This window comes from Gracilinanus agilis, chromosome 5 (assembly GCF_016433145.1).
Source record: "Gracilinanus agilis isolate LMUSP501 chromosome 5, AgileGrace, whole genome shotgun sequence".
Lineage (NCBI taxonomy): Eukaryota > Metazoa > Chordata > Mammalia > Didelphimorphia > Didelphidae > Gracilinanus > Gracilinanus agilis.
In genome coordinates this window covers 153,951,241-153,962,068 of record NC_058134.1, presented here as the reverse complement: position 1 = coordinate 153,962,068, position 10,828 = coordinate 153,951,241, and positions in this window count along the sequence as shown.

Sequence of the window (10,828 nt, the reverse complement as noted above, 5' to 3'; positions counted from 1 at the left end):
ATTTACTCTCTTATTTGGGAGATTATACCATGGTACTACTTTTCTTACAATTTTATTGACTATGAGGGTTACTCTATTTCTTCTATGAGATTCTTGCCCACTTTAGAATATGTAATGATCACTTTAAATTCACCCAAACTAGTCCATGTAAATTCACTGACATCTAAGATGTCAGTGTTTAATCTTTCCATCTCCTGTTTGACCACATCTAGTGCAATATTGATCTTTACAGTATTAGAATTCCCTTTCATTAATAGACATCTGAAACTGCACTTCCTTTTTATTTTGGCTACTCTACTTCATTAGTACTAGAGCTAATTATAGCTCTCTATTCTTTCCCAGTAATGTGCTGGGTACCTTCTGACCTGAGGGGCTCGTCTTCCAATGTCGTGTCTTTTATCATTTTAATGCTGTTCATGGGATTTTCTTGGCAAAGATACCAGAATGCTCTGTTATTTCCTTCTTCAGCACATTGTCTTTTGTCAGAACGCTCCATTGTGACCTGTCCATCTTGGGTAATCCTATACAGCATAGTTCATAGTTTCATTGAGGTACACAAACCCCTCCAACATGACAAGGTAGCATGATTCAGGAAAAGTGATTTGGGATTAGGGATGAGCAACAGCCTCCCTCTGATCTTCTATGAACAGTTTACATTTTATGGCACTTTATAATGAGGAAGGATTTTATATACATTGTTAAGAAGATAACCAGGATAGTAAGGATTTGGAAAGCAGGCCAAAAAATACTAAAGAAACTTGGAATGCTTAATCTGGAACAGGAAACACTTAAAGGAACATGATGGCTATGTCCTAATGTCTTTGGGAAAGGGGAAGAGTGGGAAGGAGGGTATAAAAAAGAATGAGACAAATTTTTGGACAAAACTAATGTGAGAATATGTTTCTCTTGGATAAGAATATTTATATTAATTTATTATATATCATTATTATATTACATGTTATGTTATATGGGAAAAAATAAATGGTAACCAAAAAAATTTTATGTCCAATAGAAAGGAACTATATTATCTGAGGTACCTTCCAAATCATAGAACCTATGCTCTTTAAAACATCCTTGTGAGATATATAGGGAAGGTATTTATTATTGCTATTATTATCCTAATCTTATAGATGAGGATGTTGAGGTCTTCAAGATAATAATGGATGACCTCTTGTCTGGTATGCTGCAGAGAGGATTCTCTTTTAAGTATGGATTGGACTGAATGGCCTCTGGTATGCCTTCCAATTCTGAAACTTTGTGATTCTGAGATATTCTAAGTGAAATTCATGTATGGTGGTGTTAAAAGAAATGGGGGTAGTGTAGATATATGTATAATGATAATGATGTATATCTGTCTATGATTTCCTCAACTGCCGTTGGCGGGGAGGAACACCTACTCCTCTCACCTTGGCTGCTGCTCTAATCCCCTTCTCCTTGACAGGTTTGGTTGATTAACCTGTCAGTGATTCCTTTAACAGCTGCCCAAGTGAAGACCCTTGAGAGGTTAAATGGATGGTTAACCTCTCTAGGCCCAACCTGGGTTGGATAGATTGGTAATGGGCTATTGATTAGCTTTGGATAATGATTAGCATCTGACTGCGTATTTGAACTCCTTTCCTAAGGGCTATAATAGAATGACCTCTCAGGAAGGTACTTGCTATTAAACACTGTTTATCTATTGATAGGGAAAGGATAACAAGGTCAAGGATTGGGGATTGGAAAATCTATTGCTCTATTGACTATTAAACTAATTGATAATCAGGACTGGAGGCTGCTAGGCTAGTGGAGGCTTGAGGTCTTCACCCTCTCTCTATCTCTGACTAGATCTGACCACAGCCAAGCCAGAGAATAGGGATGGCTATTGCTGAAGATAGATATTGATGGTCTTTGTATTCCCTCAGCTCTCTCACCAATAGTGTTGATGGTTCACTAGCTCTTACAGTCTAGCAAGGAAATAGATTCAGGCTTTTCCCACCCTCTTCTTCTTCAACCACTCTTCCACCCTTTAACCACCCTTTAACCACCCTTCAGCCACCCTCTGCCCAGATTGATCCACAGAGGCTTGCTCAAGACTCCACTCAGAGATCTGAGATTTCCAGTTCTGAGCCTCTGAGTCCAGAGACTTCCTCCACTGTAGCTGTAAGGGGGTATATATAGGATGGGGCTAACTAATGTTTGCCCTTGGCTCATGGCACCTGGGAACATTCCAAATCTCTCAACTGCCATCCCTGTCAGTCAAGGTGGCATCCATCTCATTCCAGATTAATGATTATAACAGTGGTAAAAAAGGCATGGACTAGAAGTCAGGTGACCTGAATTGTAATTCTGACTCTACCATTAATCAGTGGAATCTTATACAAGTCACAACCTTACTAGGCTTTGTTTTTTCTCACTGGTAAAATTAGCAGTTTGGACCAGTTCCATGTTGACCCTATTATTCTGTAACTTAACTATGGACATAGAGCTAGGAAATTATGGTTCTAGGACTTAAACTGAAATCTGACCCCAAGTCTATTGGCTGTTCTGTCCAATTTGTGGATTTTTAAACTCTACTTTTGTTTCCCCTTCATCTTCCTTCCCGGAGAAGCTGCATTGTCCTGTTCTCATTATTCTAGCTTTTGTATCTCCTGCTCATGAATAAAAATGGTAAGTCAACTTTCTGATAAACAAGTCTCATTAAAATCCCTGTTTTGAAAAAAAAAACGCCCTGTTTGGCAATCCTTTGCAAGGATAAAGTGGGTTAAAGAAAGGATGGTTATACTCTCTCTCTCCAAGACTGTATAAATCAAGAAGTTAAGGAGGAATAGCAAATAAAAATTCTCAAGCCTCTTATTGAGGAAATAGGATCCTTAGCCAAGAAAGTGACCAAAAAATATTATACCCTAAAAAATACAAATGCTCAAAGGACTTTCTCTAATTTATCCTGTAAATAACATGTTTGTACCTAATTGCTGGCATGTTGTTTCTTCCCTTAGACTGTGAGCTCTTTAAAAACACGGACTGGCTTTTCCCTTGAGATCCCCAGTGCTTACTACAATGCCTAGAACATAGTAAGCCCTTAGTGACTGAAAGAAAACGCTGAAGTTGTATGTATTTACTTACTACAGTATATCTGTGATCTCATCAATTTGGAGTTCCCTCCTAGTGAGGAAGATTTCAATTCATCTATGATAGCCTTTACTGTGACTTATGTCCTCCCTCAAATTCCCTATAAAGGTTCCACTCAATATACTGGAAGATGTATATAAAATCAAAAACTTCACTGGAAAACTGAAGTTTTGAGTAACCAAATTTTCTTCTTTATATAGCATAAGATTTTTAACTGAAATTTTCAGTTTTTTCATAGATATTTAAGCACAATGTACCTATTTCCTAAAAATAAAGAGATCTTTTCTACATTTATAAGACCATAGAGAATAAGCTAGAAGGGAATTTATAGGTCATATTCTAAAGCCCTCATTTTATGGATGAGGAATATGAGGCACAGAGTGGTTAATTCACTATTGCAATGTAACACAAATTGTCAAGATTTGAACCCAGATCATCTAACTCCAGATCCAGCATTCTTTCAACCACACCCTGCTGTTTCTTCAGCAAAGGAAATTACAGACATTCATGAATAGTACATCTTTAGGATTAATCAAGAAGGTTTTTACAAAAATATAAAAATTCAAGATGGTACCCCTAATTAGAGGAGAATACATAAGGGAACTGTTGAGTTGGCATCAGCCCAAAGCAAAATTGTGAAGTAGGCCTGAAGTTCCTTTTGAATTCTTGTTCTCTAGGCCTTTGACCCATTGGACAGGTCACTCCCCTTAGTGCCTAGCACTCTCAGGTTTTTCCCTTCTTCTCTATCACAACTTTTTTCATAATCTTTATTCACTCTTTGGTGTAAATAGCTGGAAAACACTGAATGGTTTATGTTCTCCATGTATATTTTAATATTATAAGTCAAGGATGTAATGAGATCAAGCTAAAGAGTGAAGCTTGACTAATGGAACTTTAGAAATTAGCTAGTGGGTAAGAAGACATAGTAGGGCAACTAGGTGGTACTAGATAGGATACTGGGCTTGGGGTCAGGAAGATCCATCTTCCTGAGTTCAAATCTAGCCTCAGAGTACTATCTGTGAGACCCTGGACAATTTACTTATCCCTGCTTGCCTTAGTTTCCCATCCATAAAATAAGCTGGGGTGGAAAATGGCAAACAGCTCCATTATCTTTGCTAAGAAAACCCTGGAGCAGGTCACAAAGATCTGGACATGATTGAAAAAGAAGAAACAAGGAAGGGAAAATTCATGGTCTTAAGGTCTCTCTTTATGTTTACTCTAAAATCACACAATGTAGGCACTTACCTGTACTGTCATTAAACAATGCAAAGAGTTCTCATGGCATTCAGTTGAGTGGTTATGAAGTTCTGCAGTTATTGTGGAAAGTTAATTTTGATTTTTATCCCCCTTTTGGCCTTCCAAAACAGCCTTTTGATTTTAAGACAAAAAAAAAAGTTTGGTCTTAGGGCTGAAACTATGAAATGGCTTCTCTTCACAGGCTGAGGTACCAGGGAGACAAGTTTTTTAGCTGTAAATAAGAAATCTCTTGGGCAGTGAAGTAATTAAATGAGCTAGGCAGAGCCACGTGGAGAAAAATGAACATGCCCATGTGGCTATTCTGAATACCTTGTGGTTATTCCTGGCATCCTGAAGATCCTCCTCTTATCCTGATTGAATCAAAAAGTCAGAAAGGCTTAGGAAAGGGATATCACAAAAAAGCATAAATTGACAGAGGGGACAGGAAGTTGGCTCCTTTTTCCTGGAACCAGGGACTCAGGAGGGCTCATGGTCTGGCTCTGAGCTAACTTAGCTTTCTTGTGGAGGAAGCAGCTGTAAAATCTAGCCAGCTACATGTCTTGTCTCTGTCTGTCTCTCCAACTTTTTGCTATTTAACAAATAATTGTAAAATTAAGATACAATTTTTGGAGAATTTTAATTGCAACATTATGAAGAAAGTCCCCCATTTAAGAGAACAGTTTTAGGGAGCAGTATCAATGGTAATAAGTAGTGGACAGAATCACAGTTTGAGCAAGCCAACATAAAAAAACTGGGAATACGGATCATAGATCTGAAAGGATCAGAGATTGGAGTCGTGTCTGAATTGTGAACCAAATAAAAACCTGTATCACCATAAAATCTATGGGAAAGGCGAGTTTTCTAGTTTTGGCCTGTGAAAGTTCTTTCTAAGGGAAAATAACAGAATATGGAGGCACACAAAGAGTTTTTAGGGGTGTGCATATTTATGCCATATCATATTTGTGGCCAGTTCCAATCTTCTGGGAAGCTTCCACCACACTCATCCCTCATTGTTCTCTATAATAGGTGTGTAATCTAAGCATTTAGTTTCATCAAAGACTTGGCTAGACCTTTTTGGAGTATTTGGTTCTTTAAAAACCAGCAATTAATTGCATGCTACTATTCATAGCCAATCTCTAAACATTACAAATTGTCACAGGAAATTTTATAAAACAAACTCAGGAAGAAAAATGCCAAGGGATGTAAACAAATTGATTGGTTTTTGCCAGTTTCAGTAGCTCAAAGGATCCACTGAGCATTACTTTTCTTGCATTATTTCTTGTTCAAGAGCTTTACAAAATAAAGCAAGTAACAGTTGAAGAGAAGCATTTTGACCAAATGACTTAAAAACACTAGACCACAACTTTGTTGAGTTTTGTTTTCAGTTGTCTTAAGAAACAATTTGGAATCTGTGCTTAATCTTATCAATTATGCCATTTCAGCCATTAATACAGTTAAAACCAGAACAAATTTACTATGCCTTTATCTATTTAGTTATATTGTCTAGATAGTACCTTAGGAAAAGGAAATATTATGTTTAAATTCTTTTGGCTAAATGTCACAATGACCAGAATTAAACATTGGTTCATCTTTGTTGTTATTTAGTCATTTCAGTAGTGTCTGACTCTCTGGGATTCCATTTGAAGTTTTCTAGGCAAAGACAATGGTTTGCCATTTCTTTCTCCAGTTCATTTTACAGATGAGGAAACTGAGGCAAATAAGTTTAACCTCAGTTCTTCTTATTTCATTAAAATATTCCTTGGGAGTGAATTAAATAACCTTTGGAAACTGTGGGAGTCGTGTCACAACTTATATAAAATCTTTTTCTGATGCCTCAGTTTTTAATTCTCCCCGACAAATAACATTGTATAGATTTTGTATTTATTTGTCTCTCCTCTGTATATATATATATATATATATATATATATATATATATNCAAGTCACTTGACCCCCATTGCCTACCCTTCAAACTCTTCTGCCTTGGAGCCAATACACAGTATTGACTCCAAGATGGAAGGTAAGGGTTTAAAAAAAAAAAAAAAGAAGTTCTTCCTTCTCCTTCCTCCTCCAGAGAATTACCCAGAATCCTCTCTGGTCCCAACTGTCAGTAACTATCACCAATGGCCTTATTTTCGCTCTTTTTGTCCCATCCCCCATCCTTATAGTATCCCAGTTTTGTGTGGTGGGACTTTAGGAAAAAGTTCCACTTAATTCATGCATCGCTATTTCTTATTCCTATCTTATGCTCCCCCTCCCTCCAAAATAATAAATCCTTATCTTGTCTTATCAGTATACTAATAATATAGTGCATATTTGGCCCTGAGGAGAGAGCTGGAGGAGAGAGTCACCACCTCATAGACTCTCTATCTCCCCCTCTATTATAACATTTGGTTACAGGCTCTGTTTATTCTTATAATCATCCCCAACAAGTGCCCATCCATCCTTCACTAAAAGACCTCTAGTCAGTGGGAACTAATTATAAAAACCCATTTTAAGTGACAATGTAACAAACATGAGCATCCCTCTATGACTTATTTTAAAATACTGCAAAGTTGAAAATATATGTTTCAAAAAAAATAAAATAAAATATTTGATCAAGCTATAGCAAAGATATTTTTTCTAAAGATAACTTAAGCAACAATTTCATCCTATGTCCACCTCCCTTCATCCAGTCTAGCTCCTTCCATATACATAAAACTTCCCAGTTAGAAGGGAAGAGACCATCTTGTTTGCCTTTGTATTCCAGCACTTCACATAATTTCAGACATATAAAGACCCTTAACATGTTTCTCTTTTTCATCCCCTTTTTTCTTCCTTCCTCTTGCCCTCCATTCCTTCCCTTTTTCCTTCTCTGTCTCTGTCTCTCACACATACATACATACAAGTGAACTCATACATACATATATCTTTTTTTGTTGTTGTTATGAAGGATCCTAGTGCAAAAACATGCAAACCTTATAGAGAAAATGGTGAGAAGTCTCATGTGAACTGAATAATGACTTGTACTTTTCATGAAAAAGCAAAGTCAGGTGATTTGTTCCCACTTCCTTACCCCCACCTATTTTGTTGACTAAGTACCTGACATTTCTGATAATATACGCCTTCCTAGGCAGGATCATATATCATATCTGTATGTTGTCTAGTGAAGACTTTCATTACTAATTCATTTTCTCATATACCATTTTTATCAGCATATGAATCTTTCTAGCTACAAGGTACAGAGATACAAAACCAGATATAATCAAAAAAAGAATGAGTATGGTGAAGCTTTCGTCAAAGTGAAATAGATTGCAAACCTTGTTTCCACTGAACTAAGTGTCCTGAGCACATATCTAATTCTAGGAATCATGCAATGCTTGATCTGGGGTGAAGTTACTGAAGATGGAGGCTAGAGTGGGGAAAGAATAGGGGATATGCCTTCTCAAGACCACAAAAACTAGACAAAAGTTCTGATTAATGAATTTTAAATTGATGGACTCTATGATCAACAATACTATGAATTTTCTGTAGAAAAGTTTTATTAAAATCTAAGGGACAGTAATGTCTCGTATGTTTACTGTTCAGCAGAGGTCCAAATAATCTCATGGGAAAATGTTATATCTAAACTGGATTATGAGTTAAAAAAAGGAGGAATCTCAAAGACAGTGTAAGACATTCTTTTTTTTTAATAAATGAGGAAATGGAGACTCGGAAAGAGTAAATATCTAGCACAAAGCTACAAAGGTTGTAAGTAGCTAAATCAGAACTCCAACTTATGCCCTCTGACACCAACATCTAGATAAGTTCTACTGCACCCAGTTCTGGTAATCCTATCAGGCTGAAATGACTTAAACTATAGCCCTAGGAACAGACAATATCTATTTTCCAATATCTTGACCTAAAAAGAGTCTGTAGTAGTCTAACCATGTCAGTTCCATGCTGCAATATTAGCCAATATTAGTCAAAACCATTGAATAGAAGCTCAGTCATTTTTTGAACTGCTACATATCCCAGATCTAGGGAGTTCTGGGCATGACTCTCCTAAGTATTAGAAGAGTTACAGAATGTGCCAATAGGGAACACTGACTTTTTAATTGGCAAAATACTTTATTTTATTAGGTAAAGTATATAGAGAGAAACGATTGTACCATTTCTTTCCCACATGGCCTTTTAACCTGTTATTCTTTCACCCGTTTGGGTGGCATAGTAGATAGAGTGCTGGTCCTGGAATCAAGAAGACCTGATTTCAAAACTGGTTTCAGACACTTACTAGTTATTTGATCCTGGCCAAGCCACTTAACTTTTCCCTGGCTCAGTTTCCTCAACTATAAAATAGTGATAACAATAGCACTTTCCTCTCAGAGGTGCTGAGGATTAAATGATATAATATTTGTAAAAGAGTTAGCAGCTGGTTTGTTTCCTTTCTTCCTTCTAAAGGGCCAAGCCTATCACTCCCAAGATTTGAGATTTGTAGCGGTTCAGATAGCTTCCACAAATCAGGAAATGCCTAGATACTATTTAGTCCTCATAGCTCCAAACCGGGGGCAACCTGGAGAGTGATTACACATGTAAGCATTTTATGTAACAAACACCATGAGTTAGTTAATTTGACACTTAGAAATAGCTCCAAAGGGATAGAGAATTACAGCATAGGTGAATTGCAAATTTTGACTGATCACAGCAGGGGAATCATATAATTTAACAATAACATTATGTAAGCATAGGAGATACAATATAAGGCACACAATCATTTAAAGCTGTAAACCAGTGAAAATCTATTCCAATAAATTGCATTAGATATTTATAGTTCAGTTAATGACATCTCCTGGACTGCCATAGAAGCATATCCCTAGCAAGTTGGCTATAAGGTGATGGAATACTTTGATCCTGGCAACCCATGAAATAAAAGACAAATACAAAAGAATAGCTAATATTTAGATAGTGCTTTAAGGCTTGCAAACCAATTTATGAATAATATTTGATTTTCACAACAACCCTGTGAAGTAAGTGTTATTATTATGTTCATTTTACAGATGTGAAAACCAAGGTCAAAAGAAGTTAGGTGTATATGACACACAATTAGTAAATGTTTGAGGAAGGTCTTCCAAACTCCCAAGTCCAGAACTCCAGCACTCTGTCATGTAGATTCCTCCATAATGTCCCTTGATCCTAGATAATCCCCTCCATGCTTCAGCAGAGCAAACTAAACTGCATTATTTTTTTTTAAACCCATAACTTCTGTGTATTGGCTCCTAGGTGGAAAAGTGGTAAGGGTGGACAATGGGGGTCAAGTGACTTGCCCAGGGTCACACAGCTGGGAAGTGTCTGAGGCCGGATTTGAACCTAGGACCTCCCGTCTCTAGGCCTGACTCTCAATCCACTGAGCTACCCAGCTGCCTCTGCAAACTGTATTCTTGAAGATACTTTGAGTCACCCAGAAATGTTAAGATCATAGAAACATAAGAGCCATAGGACTATAGATCTAGGGCTGGAAGGGAATTAAGAGGTCGTGAATATACTTCTATTTTATGGATGAGGAAAGTGAGGATCAGAGAGATTGACTTGTCCAAAGTTACACAGGCAATAAATAGCAGAGCCCTATTTGAACTTATGTCCCAGACTCATTAGAGAAGCAGTGTGATGCAGAGGATAAACCAGTGATGTAGAATGAGGAAAATCTGAAAATTATAAGCATTTCTATATAAGCTGTATATATAAGATCCTGGAGCAGTCACTCAAATGTCTCTCAGAATCAGTTTTCTCATCTGGAAAATAAAGGAGTTGGACTAGATAATTTCTTAAGTCTCTTCTATTTACATATATATGCATATATATATGTTTCCATGATCCTATGATTTTAATATTTGTGTGAGAGAGAACTTAACTTTAAGGCTGAATTTCGCTCTATGAAGGCAATATTTTTGTATTAACTAAAAACAATGGCATCATGTATTTTCTACACTTCATAGTCAAGCATATGCTTGTGAAGGTAATCTGCCATAGGGACCCATCTGTAAGCCTACATTTTCCTTTCTCATATTTTCATTGTAGAATAACTTCCATACAAGGGTAGATAATTTTCAAGATGATTTTATAGAGATGAGAAAGAAGTCATATGGGAAAGGAATTTCTGAAGTCTTTATGGCCACATTTTTTCCTCTCTATAATATCATCAATGATTTTAGTTCCCCTTTAGCTCCAGAGGCAAGATGTAGTGGATAAAGAATTGCCATTGAAGCCAGGAAGGAGTATCATCTTTTGCTTTTCTTTGTATCCAATGTTAAGCACGGTGTCTGCTGCATACTAGGCACTTGGTAAATGTTTATTGATTGACTAGTTGACAAATTCAAATCCTGTTTTTCATAAATGTATGACCTCTGGCAATCCATTTAACTTCTTAGTGCCCTATGTAATTGTCCAAGATAAATTTCAGAGGTGACAACTGATAGTATAGGGAGTTTCCTTACCCAGGAATTCCCTATACTAGTGAAATCACAGGTTCAG